The sequence below is a fragment of the Cynocephalus volans genome, chromosome 1 (assembly GCF_027409185.1).
Source record: "Cynocephalus volans isolate mCynVol1 chromosome 1, mCynVol1.pri, whole genome shotgun sequence".
NCBI classification, from domain to species: domain Eukaryota; kingdom Metazoa; phylum Chordata; class Mammalia; order Dermoptera; family Cynocephalidae; genus Cynocephalus; species Cynocephalus volans.
The window spans coordinates 26,132,700-26,154,218 of record NC_084460.1 but is presented as its reverse complement, the minus strand read 5'-3'; the positions used below and the strand labels follow the sequence as shown (position 1 = coordinate 26,154,218).

Sequence of the window (21,519 nt, the reverse complement as noted above, 5' to 3'; positions counted from 1 at the left end):
CTGTCTGAATTCCTGATCCACAGTGTCACTGATCATCATAAAATGATTGGCTTTTGCCCTGGAGTTTTGGGGGTGTTTTATTATGCAGTAAATGTAACCAGACAACCACCCTTGGTGACCTTGATTCCCATCCCCACCCATCACATTCTACCTCCTTTATTGGACTTGCTGCCACTTGCTGGCAGTGACCACCAAATGCAGAGATGAAGAGACAGGCTTTGGGGCCAGAAGGACCTCGGTTGGAATCCTGGACCCATCTGGTACCTGTATGGCAGTGGGAAAATCATCTTTATACGTATATCCTAAATCTTACTGTCTACTTAGCATCTACAAAGCATACTCATCATTGCTTTCCCCTTGCACCCTTCTTCCCGTGTCCCCATCTCAGTGTATGACACCCCATCCACCCAGTTAGTTAAGCTGGAAAACCATGGTGTCATTTTTGATAATTCCTCTCATTCCTCCATATCCTTTAATCTAAATACATCTTTGACTTAGTCTGTTTGGGTTGCTTTAACAGAATACCACAGACTGGGTGGCTTATAAACAGAAGTTTCTCACAGTTCTGGAGGCTGGGAAGTCCAAGATCAAGGCGCTGACAGACTCGGTGTCTGGTGAAGGCCCACTTCCCACGTCATAGACGACGCCTCTCACTGTGTCCTCGCATGGCAGAACGGGCAAGGCAGCTCTCCAGGGCCTCTTTCCTAAGGGCACTAATCCCACTCATCCGAGTTCTGCCCTCATGACCTAATCACCTCCCAAAGGGCCTGCCTCCTAAAACCAACACATAGGGCGTTAGGATTTAACATATAAACTTGTGGGCCGAGCCCGTGGCGCACTCGGTAGAGTGCTGCGCTGGGAGCGCGGCGACGCTCCCGCCGCGGGTTCGGATCCTATATAGGAATGACCGGTGCACTCACTGGCTGAGTGCCGGTCACGAAAAAATGACAAAAAAAAAAAAAAAAAAAAAACATATAAACTTGTGGCTGGGGGTCGTGTCACAAACATTCAGTCCACGGCAATCTTAAATTCTCCTGCATCTCTCTCTCCACTGTCATCTCTGGCTTGGACAGTCTATTGGACAGTCTATAAACCTACCTCAGTCACTCCTCTTCCAGTTTAGTCTTTTCCTCACACAGTAGCCAGAGTGGTACTTTTAGAAGAGAAACATGATCATGTCACTCTCTTTCAGCGTCTTCCCATTGCTCTTAAGGTAGGATAAAAGATTCTTCTCTTGTCCTCTACTGATCTGGCCCCAGCCCTTTCACTCATGCTTGGGCTCAGCTACACTGGCCTTTCTGCAGTGACTCGAACTGCCAATATTCCTCTCTTTCTTCTCTGTAATGGGGTGTCCACTCCCTTCACCTCCTTGTTGTAGATAAACCTAGAACACCCTTAATTTATAATATATGATTGCAAATCAGGATTTGTAATCACATATTTATGTTTGATGTTTGCACACACCTCAGTGAGAACAGATTGGGTCTGTTCTGTTTCCTACTGAGAATGCACAACAGGTGTTTTGAACCCAGAGGAAATGGCTGCTAGCTTCATGGTAAGTGTGTGAGCAGAGAGCCCAGGTGTTGGCCTCTGGTCTGGCTCTCCCCAGAAGCAATAGAGCCACAGGATCCCTATCTTTTCTGGCATCCCACAGCTTCCCTCTCCTTTCCGCCCCCCCCCATCCTGGGGTGCCCTTATCCCTTGAATTCCTGGGAGCCTGACATTTATTAATTAAACCACAGTGGTAGCCTCACAGCTATCTCATCTTTGGTTTGGCCCTACTTGGTTGAGGCTGGGCTCTATCTTAGTACCAGATGCTCCCCTGGGTGAATGTTACTGGGGGACAAAGAATCGAAATCTGTCCTTATGAGACCCGACACCATCCCCTCCCTGGGTTCTAATCTCCTATACTGTCCCATGGACATCTTTTGCAAACCCTTGATCAAACCCCACTTCCCCCATTCCCACACTTGGGATAGAGGTGCTTTTTTTTCTTTAAGGGGATTCCAGGAGATTCCTGGGGAGTAAAAGTTTTGTGTCCCTCTCTTGCCTCCAGATGAATCTGGGCATCATGTGACCTTCTGGGAGATTCTTGGACTGACTTCTAACTTTATCCTGTTCTTGGGATAGGCTGTGGCCACCACCTTGTCCTGCCTCCCTGAGCTTCCCCTCAACTCACAGTCAAGCCCTTTACTTCTTGCCAAATGGAGGGTTGAAACCCCATCACCAGCAGCACCAGTGGCCTAGGAGGGGAACCACAGAAGGAAGGGTGGGCAGCAAGAGTCATCACAGGGCACATGGGACTCCATCCTCCAGGGCCTCCCCCTTCCCATCTGAGGCCACTGGGGCCCATCCGTGACAACTGTTCCTGTTGCACTGTGCCCCACCTGGCACAGCAACCTGGGGTGGGAGCCCAGGTAAACATGCATGCATCTCACACTGCCGGGCTGGGCCTTACCTAGAAAAAAAGAGGCAGCTTCAACCCATTGAATTACCTTGCAGTACTTCGGTTACAATTAGTGTAGTCTTATGAGATGGGCATTATCATCTCATCTCCATGGTGGTGAGAAAATCAAGGCTCAGAGATTTTAGGAAACTTTCTAGGGTCAGAAGGTAGTGAGAGTCAAACCCACATTTGTCAAATACTATGTTCATCCTTACTGCCCCTTTAGATCAAGAAAGGACAGGCTATTCAGACACACAGGGAGCCCAGAGCCTGGAAACTAGGAGAATAGTACCACATTAGGGCACAGGAGTATTGGTGTCTACCCTGACGGAAAGTGGAATACAAATGTGTTCTTTCTGGGAGAATTTCAAGGCCACCCTGCTCAGCACTAAAACCTGGGCTCAATCAGGAAATGAGGAAATGCTAAAAAAAAAAAAAATTTTTTTCCTGGCATAAAACCTTTGAGGGCATGCAAGGAAAGAAACTCCCTGGCTTGGAAGGAGTCATGAACATTATCTAGTCCTCCCAGTACCTGAAATCCACTTTGTGGGTAGATGAGATCTTAAAAAATGTGCAGCAAATCATAAATAGATCTCTCTGGGGAGCTGAATTGGGTGTACTTGACTTCTAATAGATATTTAGTATCTAGTAGATATTTACACAATTCTGGATTGTTCATGTGTGTACACACATGTGTTTGTGTGTGAGACAGGGAGAGAATGAGAGTGAGCGAGTGAGTGAGGGAGAGCAGGCTTTGCTTTTATAATTTAAAATGTCATAAGTTTGAAAAGAAAGTTTTAAGGAAAAATGATGGAGCCTCCTCAGATAAGTCATGGAGGACTTGTCATTGGCTATGTCCTAGACTTGTGCAAATGAGCAGAGAACAAAAATGTTTTTGCAGTGACCTCCTGCCACAGCTCACCTGGCAGGTGAGCACAGTGTCCTCCTCCACATGGCCAGCTTTCTTCACCAGGATTGAGCTCTGCACACTGTGTAGTCCATCTCTGCCATTGGTGGGGGTCAGGGTCTTGTCTATCTGGGAGACATTTCCATTCTTCCACCAGGTCAGCTGCATATCCTTGCAGAAGAACTTCTTCACCATACAGGTGACAGTCATCTTCTTATTTGAGACAAGGTGTTGGAAAATAGAAATGGTGGGTGGAACTGAAACAGTATATGACAAATGCTCAGACTTCATGAAATAGTCAGGTCCATCTTGCTTATTACTTGGTGGCCATTTACTTAGCACCTACCTAGCTCATAGGAATCTCTAGCACACAGTAGGTGCACAATAGTTGGGAGGTACTATTATTATTTAGGCCTATTCCCTGAAGCAAATTTTGGGAGAATTGTGCTCCAAAGCCAAGTGAAAGCCTGGCCATATGTGGTGTCACCTACCTAGCATAGTCCCAGACAAATCAGCTTTCCCATGAAGAGGGTAATGCAAGCTTAGGTGGTTCACATTGCAGGTAATATGAGAGTGGATGTCTTTCAGAGTCCAGGTCACTTCGTTGGTACTGGAGATTTTGTAGGCATCACTGTACTTCAGCTGAACCACTTGGGTCTTGAGGGATGAGGGTTCCTTCCCATTTTTGAACCACTTCAAGATGATGTTTTTGGGAAAGAGGCTATAGGACATGCAGCTGAAATTCACAGTCTGCCCAATTAAGGCCCTCTTCAAGGGGCCAATTACCACAGGCAGAGAGGGTGAAGCTAGAAGAAGAAAGATTAATAATCAATTAGTGGATGAGCCAGGCAGCATTACATGTACTTTGTATAATTTTAATTCAGACAACTCTGTGATTAGGTATGATAATATCCATTTTATAGATAAGGAAAATGGAGACTGGCAGAGGTAAGGGAATACTAACAACTGACAGAGCCAGAACTGGAACACAGGTTTCTCTGATCACATAGCCTATGATCTTTCCTTAAGCAACATTGTTTCTCTCTTCAAGAGCCATATCCCTATATCTTTCTCACTCTTGGTATTGATTACTCCTACTACCCGTTCTTGTTTAATAAAGTTTAGATAACAAGGAATGGAGGGGAAATCTCTTAGCCTGCTATCTGTCTACCAAAATCCTAAAACAACATATCATCTTTAATGTGCAACTTTACAAGAATGTCCTTTAGACTCAGCAGTAATAGGCTTCCTACTCTGCATTTATTCAGGGATGCACTGGAGATCCTTGCCAATGCAATAGGACAAGAAAAATTCATGAATAAATAATAATTGGGAAGGAAGGAGAAAATGTAATGTAAACTTACACAGAAAATCCTAATGAATCTGCTGACTAAAATACTAATGGATTAGAAAACCCACATATACATGAGAATTTGGGGATCAGTGAAAAAAGTGGCTTAGTCAACATGTGGTATTGTAGACAATTATTTTTTGTAAGAGAATTTTAAATATTCATTATTACATTTCATTGAACACAGAAATAAATTCCAAACACCAAATTCCTAAATCTAAAAACTGATAAAATTGTAAGAAGATAAAAGAATATATGCCTTTGGGGTGAGAAAAACTTTAAGATCCTGAAAACACAACTCTCTGAGTTTGTAAAGTTGACTTTAAAGATTGATAAAGTTGGCTATAACAATAATAAAATTACATATGATGAGAAAGACCATAAGCAAAATTTAAAAACAAGCAATAAATAGGGAGGGAGGAGAAGAAATAATACATATAAGCGTAGTTGATGTAAGAGAAAAACATAAAAGAGAGGTTCAACAAAACCAAAAGTTGATTCTTCAAAAATGTGTAATCCTATGGTGAAAGGCAATTAATATCAGGCATAAAAAAGGGCCATTACTAAAGATCTTACAGATATTAAAATGATGAAAAGAGGATATCATGAACAGATTTTGCCAATACAAAATATCAAATTTAGTAGAAATGGGCAACTGCCTGGAAAAATAAAACTTACCTACAGTGAATAATAAGATAGGAAATATGAGCAGTCCCAAAGCCATTAAAGAAATTGAATCAGTGATTTTAAATCTCTTCCTATTGTGAAAACTTTAGATCTAGATGACTTCACTGGCAAGATTTTCCAGACATTCATGTAATAAATACAATTTCAATCTCAAATGAGCTTTTCTAGAAAATAATAAAAGAGGATCCATCAACTCATGTTTGAAGTGAGCATAGCCTCAATAACAAAACTCCGAGAAGGACAATATCAAGAAAACTATAGATCATTCTCACTTCTGAATATAGATGCAAAAATCCAAGCAAAACTTTAGCAAACCAAATAACACTATCACCAAGATGGTTTTATTCCAGAAATGGAAAATTAAATTAATATTATAAAATCAAATAATATATTCATCACATTTACAAATTGAAAGAAAGACAACAGAAACCATATGATTATTTCAATAGATGCAGGAAAAACATTAACATGCCAATATTCACGTTTAAAAATTATTTGTGAACTGGGAGCCGAAGTAAATAAGTGAGTTAATCTGATATTAGATTGAATCATATGCAACTGCTACTTTCGCTCTATGAAAAATGGTAGAATATAGGGGGTATCATATGGTTTATCCTAAGCTTAAAAATATAACAAACATCATAATGGTGAAACTTTGAAAGCTTTGAAATCAGGACAATATAATCTTGCTTGCTACCAGAACTTCAATTCAATGTTTGCCAGACATGTTAGTTTGCTTACTAAGTCATGAAGAAGATGTAAAAAGTATAAAGATTAGGATGGAATACACTGAACTGTTATTATTACTGTTATGATAATATCACAGTGCATTAAGAAAGTCTAAAAGAGTCTGGCCGGTTAGTTCAGTTGGTTAGAACACAGTATTGTAACACCAAGGTCAAGGTAAAAAAAAAAAGCCCTACTTGAAAAATGAACCAAAAACGAAAAGTCCAAAAGAAAATAGACAAAGTTTTACAAATAATGAGAATTTAGCAATTTTGCTAAATATAAAAACAATACACAAAAATGTAACAAATATTGGAAAAAAATTTAAATGATCTTATTTATAACAACATCAAAAATATCAAGTATGCAGGAATTGGTCTAACAAGAAGTGCATCACATCTATAAAAAAAACTACAAAACTTTATTGCATGCATTATAGAGGACCTAAATGAATGAAAAGATATATCATGTCCATTGATAGAAGATGACATTGCAAATATAAAGAGAAGTATGAAGGTACTTCAAAAAATTCGTGGAGAAAAAGAATTTAAAGGTAATATGAACCTTTGCATGAACTTTTTGAAATATCCTCATATGTATAGACATACATAAAGATATAAACACTTCACTTATTTCCAATTGATAAGGAGTTAATGCAATCCCAATTAATATTCCAAAGTGGAGCGTGTGTGCGCATGTGCTAAACTTGACAAAGATATTCAAAACTTTTCATGGAAACAAAGGCCAAGCATAGCCAAGAAGACCAAGATGGGATGACTAGTTTTACCAGGTACAAAAACTTATTACAGAGCTGAAGTTGTTAGGATAGTGGTGTTTGGAGGGATGAACAAAGAAAACATGTAACAAATCAGAGAACCTCAAATTAAACCCATTAACATACGGATGCTTAATTTTTGACATGTTTGCTGTGCAGAGCAGTGGGGGAAAGGGCAACTTTTCAATAAATGAGGGCGGAACAATTAGATATCCATATGGAGAAAAATAAAATCTTATCTTCACAAACATGTGTTTCACATCCTAAATGTAAAAGGCAAAACTTCGAAAAGTTATGTAAGGTAAGTTTAGACGTAAGCAAAACTTCCTTAAACAAGCACTAAAAGCTATAACCATACAGGAAAAGATGATAAATTTGACCACACTAAAACTAAACTTTTGTTATTGTTTTGCTAAATTATTAAGATAAATGCTTTGAATACTGGTTTTCAGTCTTTTTTTCTTGTCTAATGTAGGCATTTAAATTCCCTCTTAGTACAGCAGTAGCTGCATGCCTCAAGTTTCATGTATTTTTCTTATTCAGATCAAAATATTTTCTAATTTCTGTTGTAATTTCTTTTTGGTACATGGGTTAGATTATTCCCTAAATTCCTAGCCCTTGAGAATTTGCTAATAATCTTTTTGTAAATGATTTATAGTTTAATTTAACTATGATCAGAAAACATATCATTATGATATTTTGAAATTTATTGGAACTTGCTTCATGACCCAGCACATGATTAATTTTGGTTAATACTCCACATGGACTTGAAAAGAATATATATTTTTCAGTTGTTGGGTGCAGTGCTCTATATATGTCAATTATGCCAAATTTGTCACTAACATTTTGTCTGCATGTCCTAACAGAACTGAGAGAGCTGTTGTGGTGGGCAGCTTTTAAGATGGTCCCCAATGATCCTCACTTCCTGGTATTCAGACCATTGTGTAATCTCCTCCCCTGGATCTAGTGACTCACTTCTAACGAAAAATAAAAGTAACGGGACGTCACTTCTGAGGTTAGCTTATAAAGAAGTTGTGACTTCGTCTTCCTGCTCCTCTTCTTCCTGTGACTTCTTCTTGCTGCTCCTTGAGGAGTAGCAGCTATGCTGTGAGCTGCCCTGTGCAGAGGCCCATGTGGCAGGTAGCTAATGTCTTCAACCAAAAGCAAAGACTCAGCAAAGACCTGAGCCTGCCAAAAGCCAAGGGAGTGAGCTTGGAAGTGAATTCTCAGATTGAGCCTTTGGATGACTGTATTCCTGGCTGACACCTTGATTGCCACCTTGTGACAGACCCTAAGCCAAACTAACACAACTAAGCAGTGCCTAAGTTCTTGACCCACAAACACTGTGAGACAATAAATGTTTATTGTTTTAAACCACTAAGTTATGGGATGACTTGTTATGTATGCAGCATAGATAACTAATACAGATTTGTTAAAAACCTACTACTATGATTGTAAATGTCTCTATTTCTTCTTTTATTTCTGTCATTTTGCATACTTTGAGGCTGGAGTATTAAATGAATACACATTTAGGATTGTTACAGCTTCCTGGTGAGTTATCCCTCTTATTATTGTAAAATGTCACATGTTAAATTTGCATAGTAATTTTGTTTTAAAGTTTATGTTGTCTGGTGTTAATATAACAACAGGCTTTCTTTTGGCTTGCATGGTATACTTCTCTCATCAATCTTTATGTATTATTATATTAAACTGTGTTTCTCATCAGTAGTTGAGTTGTGTATAGCTGGATTATATTTATATTTTATACAGACTGTTTTTCCACATATATTTACTGTAAATACAAAGATATTTGAGCTTGAATTTATATTTGTATCTGATTTGCATTTATACGGACCATTCTTTGTCTCTCTTTGTCTTCTTTCTTGCCTTTGCCTTGAGAGCTTTTTAATTACTCTGTTTCTTTGTTTATTGACTTGTAATTATACATTCATTGAGTAGTTATCTGGAGATTACAACATGCATCTTTAACTTAGTAAATAATAATTTAAGATGGTAGCTATCTCTTTCTAGACAAGACAGACAATAGGGTACTTTGCTTCCATATATCCTCCCACCAATTATATACTATTATTATGTATTTTAATTCCATAGGTATATTTTAATTCCCACAAATATTATTATATTAAGATACTATTATAAAATCATTATGATTATTTCTTACAGTAATTATATTTAGTCAATATTTACTCTTTTTGTTGTTTTTTATTCCTTCTCACATTTCTGTATTTCAGCTTGTGATTCTTCTTCTTTTGCTTGAAAAACTTTCTTTAGCATTTCTTTTATTGAGAGTTTGATGGAGATAAATTATTTTTTCTGTATAAAGTATCTTAATTTCACCTTTTGTTGAGAGGTATTTTTTAGTGAGTATAGAATTATATGTGCATAGTTGTTTTCTTCTGCATATGAAAAATACCATTCCATTGTCTTCTGGCTTCCATTTTTCTACTGAAGCGTCAACTTCCAGGATTTGTTGTTATTTTGTAGGTAATGGTTCTTTATCGTTCAACTGGTTTTAAGAATTTTCCTTTAGTCTTTGGTACCGAGAGGTTTACTATGATGTACTTTGGTAAAGTTTTCTTTGTATTTTTCATGCTTGAACTTTGGAAGATTTTTTGAATGCGCATTTTGTGTCTTTTGTTCAGTTTTGGAAAATCTTCAGCCATTATTTTTTCCAGTTGTTGTTTCTGTTTCATTCTTTTTTGCCTCCCATTTGGGGACTTCAGTACCATGATGTTACGCTTTTATTTATTATGTCCTAAATGTCTTGCTTCTTTTTCTTTTTTTTTCTGTATTACCTATCCTTTTCTCTTTCTGTGCCTCATTTTATATATTTTCTCCTGACCTATCACCTAGTTAATTAATTCTCTTTAGCTGTGTCCCATCTGCTCTTAAACATATCAACTGAATTCTTAATTTTTGTTCTTGTACCTTTTGGTTCCAAAATCCCATTATGTTCTTTTATATAATTTCCAGTACTCTGATAACATTTAAAAGTTTTTGTATTTTTTTAGCACATGAAGCAAAGTTATGTTAAAGTCTGTGTCAGAAAACTCCATTCTCTGGTTTCTATTTTCTGTTATTTCTTTTGCTTTTAGTCACATTGTCTTGTCTTCATATATTTCTGGTTATTTTGATTCGGTGCTTGAACTTTTCTATAAAATTGTAGAAATAATTTGATACTCTGGATGAATGTTATCTTTCTCTGGAGATGAATTTGGAGTGTTATCTTTCTCTTGGATGAATGTTATCTTTCTCTGTGTTTGCTTCTAGATGGTGTCTCGAATATGGGCCATAACAGGTCAGTATCATGTTAATCCAATTAGGGACTGAGATTATTCAAAGCTGTGGTTTAATCCCTGTGATTGCTAGTCTATTTGGAGTTCAACTTTAGTCCTAGAAAGTAACCTTTTAGGGTCTGTATCCAAAGCCTGAGGAGTTTACTAGTGCCCTCCTCTTTGGCAAACCTTGAATTCCACTTGCTAAACCCCCAGCTTCAAGAAACTTTTGGAAGCTCTGCTCAGCTTCTTAGACTCTCAGTCTCTTCCTCCCAAATTTGCACACATCTCTAGGAGAAATGTGGCTCCAAATGACACTGTAACTTCTCTATCCTTTCCTTATTTCTCATGTAATAACCCCACCATTAATCATCCCCTTGATTGTTCTCTGATATCTTTACAGAAATGTTTTATATATATTTGTTCCACTTTTATAGCTGTTCTACATTTTAAGATTGGTCCAAACCAACCACTTGGTCCACCCTTACTGGGAACAGAATTCATCTTTAATTTTTTTTTCCGCATTTTTAATTATTTTTATATTAATAGTCTAGGCCACTAGTTCAGGTGTTGACATTTATCATATCCATTAATTTACCTCTGTAGTTATTTGGTTGGGGAATCACATTATTTTAGCTCCAGAAATCATATTTTTAGAACCATATTTTTCTACTGACTTTTCTCTCTTTAAGGACTACTATCATCTCTACTTTGTGCATTATGTTTTCATGTTGTTTTGCCTGACCTACTTCTTTTTAAAGATTTTATTTTTTTAGAGTAGTTTTAGGTCCACAGCAAAATAAAGATGAAGCTACAGAGATTTCCCATATACCTCCTGCCCCTGTACATGCACAGCCTCCCTCAGTGCCCCACTTTCAATATCCCCCACCAGAGTGGTACATTTGTTACAATTGATGAACCTACATTGACACATCACAACCACCCAGAGTCCACAGTTTATACTAGGTAGCCTGATCTCTTGCTGCTCTGCCCACTTAGTTGTTTTGTAATTTTCCTTGTGAGATCATTGGGGCCTACATACACCAGGAGATGTAGGAGACATACTCACCAATAACAGACACATGGGTGCCCCGACCTGATTGGTACTCCTTATCAGGTTTTCTTTTCATTAACTTTACACAATGGTAGGTGCTGGCATCTGCAAGAGAGATTTCACCGATGCAGATGGAAAAGTCTGCTGTCGGGTTTGATGGTGCCTCCAACTGCTTTTACTCTAGGAAAGTGACCTCCTTTGAAATTGTAGATTAATTCACGGTTTGGTCCACTTCCCTTGAACCATGAGACGGGTCCATTCAGGAATGTATCTGGTACACTGCAACTCAAGGTCATTGTCTCCCCAGTTGATACAGTCTGTCATATCTCAGAACCCGGAACGCCTCATCTGTGGTGTCTGGAAAGAAACTGAAAATCATTTCTCATTTCCCTGTCCCTGGCTTAGGTAGGAGTGAGAAGCTTAAATGTAGGTTATGGTTGGGCCTCATTTATTAATTCTTTTAATGACATGTATAAAGACCCACACACTGAGTATAGAGAAGCCCTTGCAGGTGGGGACACCTCCTCCCCTTAGTGCTGAAAGAGGAGATTCAGTCTGTGCATCACCACTTCAGTCCCATTTTTCAGCCCCTAACCAAGGTAAGAGGAGGAAGGGAGGGAGAGGGTGGGCGTTTTCAATGGGTAGTGTTCATAGAGAGAGTAGTCCCACTATCCATCTAAATGCCTAGAGTCACTCAATACCTTGGGAGCTGGGTGCAAGTCCCATTCACTCACCCCACACCTCCAGTGAGTTTGGGATTGGCTTTCATCTGTCCTCTGAATGTTGACCAGCCACTGGATTGGTGGAGACATTAGTGCCAAGAGGTGTGTAGAGGGGGAGTCAAGAGAGAGCACAGATAGAGGAGGCCGTCATGGCAACAGTGTATGTCTCCACTGCTTAATATCTTCAAGAGGTAAGAAGGAAGAGAGGGACAGTTTCCTCTCCTCAACAGAAAGACAATAGAGCCTTAAGGGCCTCCAAAAATCGTGGAGGTCCTCCATGGACCCTACTTTCCCCTCCCACTACAACCACCATCACTACCCCACACTGTGTCAGGTCCTGGTAATAATCTCTTCTCTCCAGGTTGGCAAGTCATCAAAACCACAGGCTGCCTAAGGAGCAGGCTGGGTGAAAGGGAGCGTTTGGCTGGTGAAGCCAGGAAGGGTGGCAGGAAAGCAGCCTGCATTCACACTATTCAGCTTGAGGAAAATCTGTGGGGTTTCCGTGGCAGTTTGGATGTCATGGAATGGTCTGGACTCAAGGGAAACATTATTGGAGAAGGTCAGTTTTCCTCACAGCACAGAAGGACATCTAATCTCACTGTATTTCATGAAATTAATTCGTAGGTATTAAGGAACAGGCAACAGTGGTTGTCCCCAGGAAATAAAAGAAAAGTGGAGCTGGGAGTGGAGGTTTCAGGGCAGACCTGGGAAAGCTCAGGTGTCAGGAGGGTGATTCAGCCCCTCTTGGATGGCTTTCTGCAAAAAAGACCTTGGAGAGGGTGGTCTGCAAGACCCCTCCTTCTGGTCTCACAATTCCTACCAGGAGCACCAGGCCATGGTAGGAGACCACATCCACTCATTGCCTTGTGTGAGGAGCGTGGTCCCAGACTGGATTGTAGTGACCACTCAGGGACCTGCTACCTGGTCCCAATCACATTGCTATTGGTAATGGGAGGGTAAGGGGAATTGTGTAGGCATGTAGAGATACTGCCTGCCTGAGGAGCCCTTTGTTTTGGCTCAGGAGATATCAAGCATTTGGCTCACTTCACCCATGTTGACATTCCATCTTGAAGCTGGAGCTGAGATGTAGCTGCAAGCATCTGTGACTGTAAGTCAGAGGATGTCATTATACACACAGTGCATTTGCCTAAAACCTTGGAAAAGTCAGCCAGCCTTATTTGGAAATGGGATCTTCACAGAAGTAATCAAGTTTATAATGAAGTCATTAGTGTTGGCCCTGGAGGCGGAGAACCTGCATGAGGGCTGACTAGAGCAGGGACCCTCAGAGTGATTCAGTTCCTTAGAGGGTGTGTCCAGACCTGGGCTTGACAGAGAAGAGATGCCTGGGAGAAAATCTCAGCTGTGCAGTTAGTTCATTTCCTTTCTCACTTCCTACCCAGGATGAAAGCTATTAGAATTAATGTGTCCTAAATTAAGAGATCTTTTCTTTGAAATCAATAGAAAAGTAGCAAATCATAATAACTCTGCCATTTATTTATCAAATACTAATTAAGTCCTACAATAGGATTAGTATCTATTAGTGTTTGGACCATTAGCCTACTTCACCCTGACTTTTTTTTTTTTTTTTTTTTTTTTTTACTTTTTAGCCAGTTGTATCCCTGGCTGTCTAATTTGCAAACTTTTTTTTTTTTGGCAGCTGGCCAGTGAGGATATTGAACCCTTGACCTTGGTATTATCAGCACCACACTCTACTCAAGTGAGCTAACAGGCCAGCGCTAGCCTACCCCCTTTTTAAGCAGCCGTATTCGGTTCCTGTTCACAAACCTAAGACAGAAAAATCCTAAAGTGAAAGTCAGATTTTAAATTTTAGCAATAAATGAAATCACGCATAATAATGTATTTCCATGTTTAATATTTTTCCAACAAAGAGCATCCTGAAAAAAGAATTTTCTATTCATAGCATTTTAAAGGTATCTTCCTTTTATATACATATATATGCATCTTTATATAAAATATTTAAACTTATTTTCACTCCTTCAGGTTTATCATTTTTCTATAATTAGCACAAAGTGAGAAAACTTTAGGTTTCAATTTTTGTTAAAGAGTGCTTCTTAATTTGGCAATTAAAAAAGATGTATGTCCTATAACCTTGATATTTTTGTGGAAAAGAAAAGACAAAAACTAATACTTCTAAATCCGATGACTCCCCACCTCTTCCTTTCTTCTGAAAGATTTTAAAAACTTGACAGGTTATGTGGACCACAGGGAACCCAAGAGTACATTCAGAAAAAAAATGAATCTGTAATTTCCTTGTGACTATTGGTTTGTCTTTATTTAAGACGAAGGTTTCTGGGAGCCACAGGTAGAGAAAGCAATACTACGACCCAAGTTGTAAAATTTTATACAGCAAGGTAGAAACAGGAATTCTGGTTTTGATGCATTGGTAAATATGACATTTTTTTCTCCTCTCTGGCTGGTCTTTAAAGGCATTATGTAGCTCAGGTACAATGATTTCAAAGTAAATCGAGAATTCCTGAAATATTTTATGCACTTCTCCACTTTAAGTAAGTTATGGACAATTATATCAATTCTAGTACATCAGTTATAATTAAATCACCTCTTTTGACTATAATGCATATAAAGCATTCATATATATATTTTAAGCTGACTTTTCTTTAAACTAATTTAAATCAATGGGAAGGTGGATAGGAAATCACTAAAGCCTTTGTTAACCTTGACACTAAATAGAAAGGTAACATTTAGAATGGGAATTTTTTATAATAAATCTAAAATAAAATTTGTAGTTTTACAATGGAACCACTTCTATAAATTCTTTGTAAACAATTTTTGGGAGTATTCAAGTATTCAAGAGCCACCAGCACAGCTGGATATACTCAGTCAATGCTGTGAGATCTTTTCCTCTGCTCACCTGTTAATGATGGCTTAACTTCCCTCCTTTCAATCATGTTTTATTAGATAAGTCTATGACCATCAACTATGCATTTCTGTTACTGTCTTGTAAAAAAGTCATTACCTGTATCCATACATAGTATATAAAACAAAATAAAGGGTCATGAAGGTTGTGATTTTTTCTGTTACTGCACTGATTTAGTAGACCTTCAGGAGCTGTGTAAAAGAAACCCATAAATCCAGAAGCTCTTTAGCTCTTCCTCAGGCTCAGATCACTGTTAGTCACTAATGCAAGTTGACAACTTCAATGGCTTTCCTCATTTCTGCTGCCATTTTGGTTATCTGGTCAAAACATGCTTGTTATTCATTTGGTGTATTCTCCTATCCATGGTGAGGTGCTTCAAGGATGCTTTGACATGCATCATGGAAGAATTCCTTGGAGTTGTTCATATTGTACCATGCCAATCGTGGGATGCTGCTCTCTTAGCCTCACGATTATACCCAAATCATTTTTGGTAGCTATTAGTAACCTAAACATTTTTTTTCAGTACTCGTTCATTGTAAGTTTCAAGAGAGACTAATGTTTTCCAGGTATGTACACACTTTTCTATTCTTTTGTTGAAGATCTCTAATTTGTCTGTTTTCGTGCTGCAAGGTCATAACTATTGTGGACCATGGTCAATGCATCATGACTTTATTACATTCCTGGCTTTTTACTGATACAACTTTATTATTTTTACTCAGTTGGTGAGAGCATCTTTTCATACTCTTATCTGCCATCTGTCTATCTCCTTTGGTGGTGTCCAGGTCTTTTGCTTACTTTTAAACCAGGTTGTTCCTTTTCTTACTGTTGAGTTTTAAGAAGTTCTTTGTATATTTGGGGGAAGAGTCCTTTACCGTATATGTCTTCTGCAAATATTTTCCCCCAGCCTGTGGGAGATTTGACATTTTAAATTCAACAACAAAGGCATGATTCATGAAAAAAAGAATTGATGAGCTGGACTTAATGAAAATTAAAATTTTCTGCTCCATGAAAGATACTATCAAGAGAATGAAAACACAAGCCACAGGCAGGGTGTATACAGGAAATATATGTACCTTCCACTCAATTGTGCTGTGAACCTAAAACTGCTCTGAAAAATAAAGTCTTTAAAAGAAAAATAAAGTCTGTTTCTTTTTAAAAGTCTTGGACATACCCAAGGTCATCTAGGTTTTCTCCCATGTTATCTTCTAGGAGTTACAGTTTTGTGCGTTACATTTAGGTCCATTTCACATTAATTTTTATGAAGGATGTAAGGTCTGTGTCTAGATTCTTTTTTTAAAAAAATATTCAGAGGTACAGTTGTTCCAGCACATTTGTTGAAAAGACTATCTTTTCTCTATTATATTAACTTTGCTGCTTTATCAGAGATCACTTGACTATATTTATGTGGATCTATTTCTGTTCTGCTTATCTATTTGTCTATTCCTTCCTTAATATCACACTTTCTTGATTATTGTAGCTTTGTAGTAAGTGTTGGTGTTAGACAGTGTCACTTCTCTGACTTTGTTCTTCTTATTTATTGTGTTGGCTATTCTGGTCTTTCGTCTCTCCATATAAACTTGAATCAATTTGTCAATAATCACAAAATAACTTGTTCAGATTTTGATTAAAAAGCATTGAATCAATAGATCAAGTTAGGAAGAACTGACATCTTGGCAGTATTTTCTTCTTATCCATGAATGTGGGAAGATCTCCTTTCATTTAATTCTTCTTTAATTTCTGTCATCAGTATTTGGTCATTTTCCTCATAGAGACCTTGTACATATTTTATTAGATTTATACCTAAGTAAAAGCATTTCACCTTTTTGGTGCTAATGTGAATGGTCACATGTTTGTCTTTAGCACATAGAAATGCAACTAATTTTTGTATGTTGACTTTCTATCCTGCCACCTTGCTGAACTCACTTATCAGCTCTAGGAGTTTTGGGTTTTGTTTTGTTTTTTCCTTTTTCCTCTATTAGATTCTTTGGAATTTCTGTGTAGACAATCATGTCATCTGCAAATAGGCAGATTATTTCTTCTTTTACAATCTGTATGCCTTGGCTTTCTCCCTCTCAATCTCTTTTTCTCTCTCTCTCCTCCTCCCAACCAAACACCTTACTGCAATGTCTACAATCTCCAGTACTATGTTGAATAAGAGTGGTGAGAGTGGACATTCTTGCCTTGTCATCGATCTTAGTGGGAGAGCATTCAGTCTTTCATTATTAAGTATAATGTTAGCTATAGGTTTTTTCTGTAGATGCTTTTTATCAAGTCAAGAAAGATCCCCCTCTATTTATAGTTTGCTGGGAGTTTTCATCATGAATGGATGTTGGATTTTGTGAAATTCTTTTCCTGCATCAATTGATATTGATCTGGAGGAACAGACTCCACGGGGCTGCTTAATTTTTCAGCCAGTAGAGGCAGGACTGGGCAGGGTTCAGCGTCCATCACTAACCTGGAGAGACTACTAGTGACCACTTCAGGCCAGTGTTCGATGAGCACTCAAACCTCTGCAAAGTTTTAGCTATGATTATTTCTGGGTGGCGGCACTGTATTTTCTTGCTTTATAACTTCATGTTTTTCACCACTTATTTTCTCCACTGAGCAGGTAGCTTTTGTGTAGTGGTGATAAATCTAAAAGACATCCTCTGTTCCAGAGGCTGGGGGGTGGAAGCTGTGACGGGTGCTGTGTCCAGCCCTGTGACTATGGGTGTGAGTTCATTATCTGAACAAAAGCATGTGGACCAGACATGGCCACTGGGAGATTTTGTCAGCTGGGGGCCACACCAGCATAGTCTTCTAGATACTGCCTTTTCTGGGATGGGACAGAGAAAACTCTCCCGAAAGAAATTCTGCAGGAACAGATAGAGAGAGCACACTAAACAGACAGAGGAGAGTCCCCCTCACCATCTCCTAAGGCCCCACCTACCCGTGAGTGTCAGCAGCAGGGGCAGCAGTGAGGAAGGCAGAGGCAGGTGGGGCGAGGAGGCAGGGACATGCATTGTGGTGGCCCCTGGCATCTGCTCTGTCTGAATGCCTGTCCTAGAGAGGCCCTGGACTCTGAACTCTGAGGAGAAAGGACAGTTCCTGCCTCCGTTATGTCAGAGGAAGGGGATTGTGATGAGTGGAAAGGCCATTGACTGTGACACTTATTCCTTCATGATTGTGAATTGGATAGGCAAGGTTGCTGTGAGCTGAGGGGTTGCTGCAGGAAGATTCTGAGGTTGCTGAGGCTGAGGGGTTTGACACCCACAGGCATCTGCTCCTTCCTGAGCCTCATCCCTCCTCAGAGGTGCTCCCAAACCATACAGACCTGCCTGTCCAGGAGCCCCAAAGACATGGGCTGGGCCAGGGGCTTCTGCAACCTGGGGATAGGTAGATGTGGCTCCAGCTCCTGCATGAGCCCAACATCTGAGCCTCATGGAGCCGCACAGCTGCAGAGGGTGGTGAGATCTCTCTAGCCTCACCCTCTTGGTTACAGAATTGGACTTTACAAGAGGCCCATTCCCTCCTCTCCAGAGGTGCCAGACTTAGAAAATAACCTCTGATACAATGTCAGCTGTGGGCTCCCAGCTTTGCTGTGGGTCCCTCCACACAGTACTGGGAGCTGCTTCCTTTCTCCTTCCTAAAGAGGAATCAGGTGTGGCTGAAAAAAGGTTTTGGAGAGGTGATGATCTGTGCTTTAGAACATGTAGGGGGCTTTCAGGGGAGGCAGAGCTATAGGGACCTCTCCAGGAAGGAAAGCAGCATACCTAGAAACATGCTTGGGAGGGTGGGGGCTGCATCTCCTGTCTGTGCTGGATCTGGGGCCAGCTCTGAGGGAAGGGAGTGGAGGGGCAGAAGAAATGCTCCCAGAAGGATGGAAGAACCAGCACGGCGGCCTCCTCCTCCTTCCTCTCTGGAATGTGCTCCCCCATATACAAAGGTGTGTCCAGGACTTTGTGTCCACACTCAGCTGGTGACCCTTTAATGTACAAGCATCCACAGCCAGGCACTGTCTGCCATGGCTGTTTCTCTCTTGCCCCTGGTGGACCCCTCCTGCCTCCTCAGGGACCGACTAGATGTCAAGGCCAGGAAAGGTGTCAGATCAAGAGAAGAAAGCAGAGCAGGGATGAACATCCATTAGTAGATTACAAGACCCCCCTCCCCTTGGGATGTCACCATCCTATCCCAGTGTTCTGGAATGATGAATTCCACGCTCATTCACAGCCCTTCCTGAGAACTGGACAGGAGCTTTCCTCCAGCTTCCATTATCTATCCTGCCCTTCCTCCCAGCCCCAGGAATTTCTCATCTTCCACTGGACTTTAACATCTTGGAGGGTGAGTAGTAATGTGTTGATGGCCAAGAGTACCAGCTTTGAAACCAAATACAATCCAGGTTCAAATCCAGATTCTACCTCCTAGGAGCTGAGTAACTTTAAGCCCATGATGCAGACTCATATATCCTGAAACCTCCTGACATCTTCATTGTATACCCCAGATATTCACATCTGAGTCCAAAATCTGCATGCATAGACGTGACCTCCCCCCACCCCATCCCTGCTCAGGCATCCATGCCACTGGCCCATCACCCATGCCACTGGCCCATCACCCATGCCACTGGCCCATCACCCATGCCACTGGCCCATCACCCATGCCACTGATCCAACCAGGAAGGGACCCATGTCCCACTCCCTCACTCATTCACTCATATCTACGTCTACCCATTACCAGACCTATTAAATTCACCTCCTAAATCCCTCTTGAATCAATCTTCTCCATCTTCATCATCATTTCTTGCCTAAATGAAAAACAAAAACATAAAAAAACCTTTGAACTAGGCTCCCCCCATGTTCTTTGGCCCCCTGTAATCTCTGTCTCCTACATCAGCTAGAGTGGTCTCTTTTACAACACAGATCTGTTTATGCTCCTCTCTTGCATGAATACTTGGGGATTTTCATTGCTCTTGAGAAAATATAAATAATCCATCCTTCCATGTTTAAATTGTTCCCTTAGAGATAAAGGATACCTAGCACTTTAGCTCTCAATAATTCTAATGTTTTGAATTACTCTGTACTAAATAAATATTTGTTTCGTTTTTATTTTGCTGTTGTCCTATACAATTGTAACCCACAGTTTGAGAATTTCTAATATTTAGACAAATTATAAAAGTCACAGAACAATAATTTTTCCCATTGATTATGGAGATAGCTTTTCAGGGTTCCTGTTTCCACAGTCATTTCTACAATCCTGTACTGCCACACACAACAGGGGCTGCTTTATTTAATACAATACAGATGGTAATAACAGCTCAGGGAAAAAATTAATCAGAATAAGAGGAGCTGGAAGGCCAGGGTGAGAGAAGAGAATTGATATTTTATACAGGGTGGTTTACAGAGGGTGCATTTAATATAGTGACATTGAGCAGGGACTTGAAGAAGGGACAGAGTGGGCCATGCAGATATGCTGGCAAAGAGCAGAGTAGAAATGCGACTGGACTTAACATTTCCAAAGAATGATTGTGGCTGAAACAGGGAAGCCGGTCAGAGGCTGCAGCAATGATCCAGGCAGAGATGAGGGTGGCTGGGACCAGGAGTCGTGGTGGGGGTGAGAACTGTGCAGATTAGGTATATGAGTCACTGGGTGATGGAGCAGGCCTGGACTGGCTCCTGACAGTCAATCGCTAAGTTTTCAGGAAGTTTGCAATCTGGTTGTGACACTGTTGGTAGTTTAAAATTGGCCATATCGGGAGTATTACACCGCAAACATTGGCAAGCACTACAAATCAGGCTTTCTTTTTTTATCTTTCAGAGAGTGTATGGTTACAGACTTACCATCTCACCATAGGACACAGCATTTTGAAGGCAGAATTGAATATGGGTATAAAGGGACGTGACATCAAGGAAGACCCCAAGGCTTGTGGACTGTCACAGCTTTTGTACCATGAGCACCACGGTTGGGAAGGACGAGAGATGACAGAAGGGCTGGTGTTCCCATCACAGGGAGAGGAGGAAAACTTTCTGGGTTTGAGGAGTGGGACACTTAGGCAAAGAGGAAGAAGAATAATTTTTTATTCATAAAACTGGGATGGGGGTTCACTTGTATCAGGAGGCAACAGAGAACCTCAGCAAGGCTAGAAAGATGGGGTAGACAGGGATGTAGAGGACAGAATAACTCTTGAGAGCGTGGACTAGAGTCTGTGGTTCATGGCCAGTCCAAGGCCATGGGTGAGACGTATCCCAACAGGTCTAGATTTGGCTTGTTTCCCACATTCTAGGCAGGTGTCATGAGTCAGTCCCCGGAGTCAGTCCCATGGCGTCTGCTAAGGACCATGCATGAAGACCTGGATTGGAGGCATCTAGGACTGAGCAGGAGCAGCAGGGGCATGTGGGGGCAGATGTCCTGGGAGAGAGGTGTCTGGAACAGTCTGTGGAAGCTTCTTGTCAGCTCATCCTCTCAGGCCGAGCCCCTCAGAAAGGAAGGAGGCAGCAGAGACGGAGGATCCCATGTGGCAGGGGAGGAAAGAAGAAGCTGCGGGAAAAGTGTTCACATTTCCTCATCTGCTCATTATTCAAGAAATGTTTCCTGAGAGCCTACTCTGTCCCCAGTGCTGTTACTTCCTGGGACACCTGTCGGGAGTGGAGGGACAGTCCCTAAGACAAGGCTCTGTCCCCTCAGCC

At 40.4% G+C, this 21,519-nt stretch overlaps 1 pseudogene; it reads right to left on the bottom strand.

The window, feature by feature from the left end:
- Positions 1–11,222: 11,222 nt before the first annotated feature.
- On the bottom strand, positions 11,223–17,862 carry LOC134370920 (signal-regulatory protein delta-like; annotated as a pseudogene).
- Between the last annotated feature and the right edge of the window lie 3,657 nt (positions 17,863–21,519).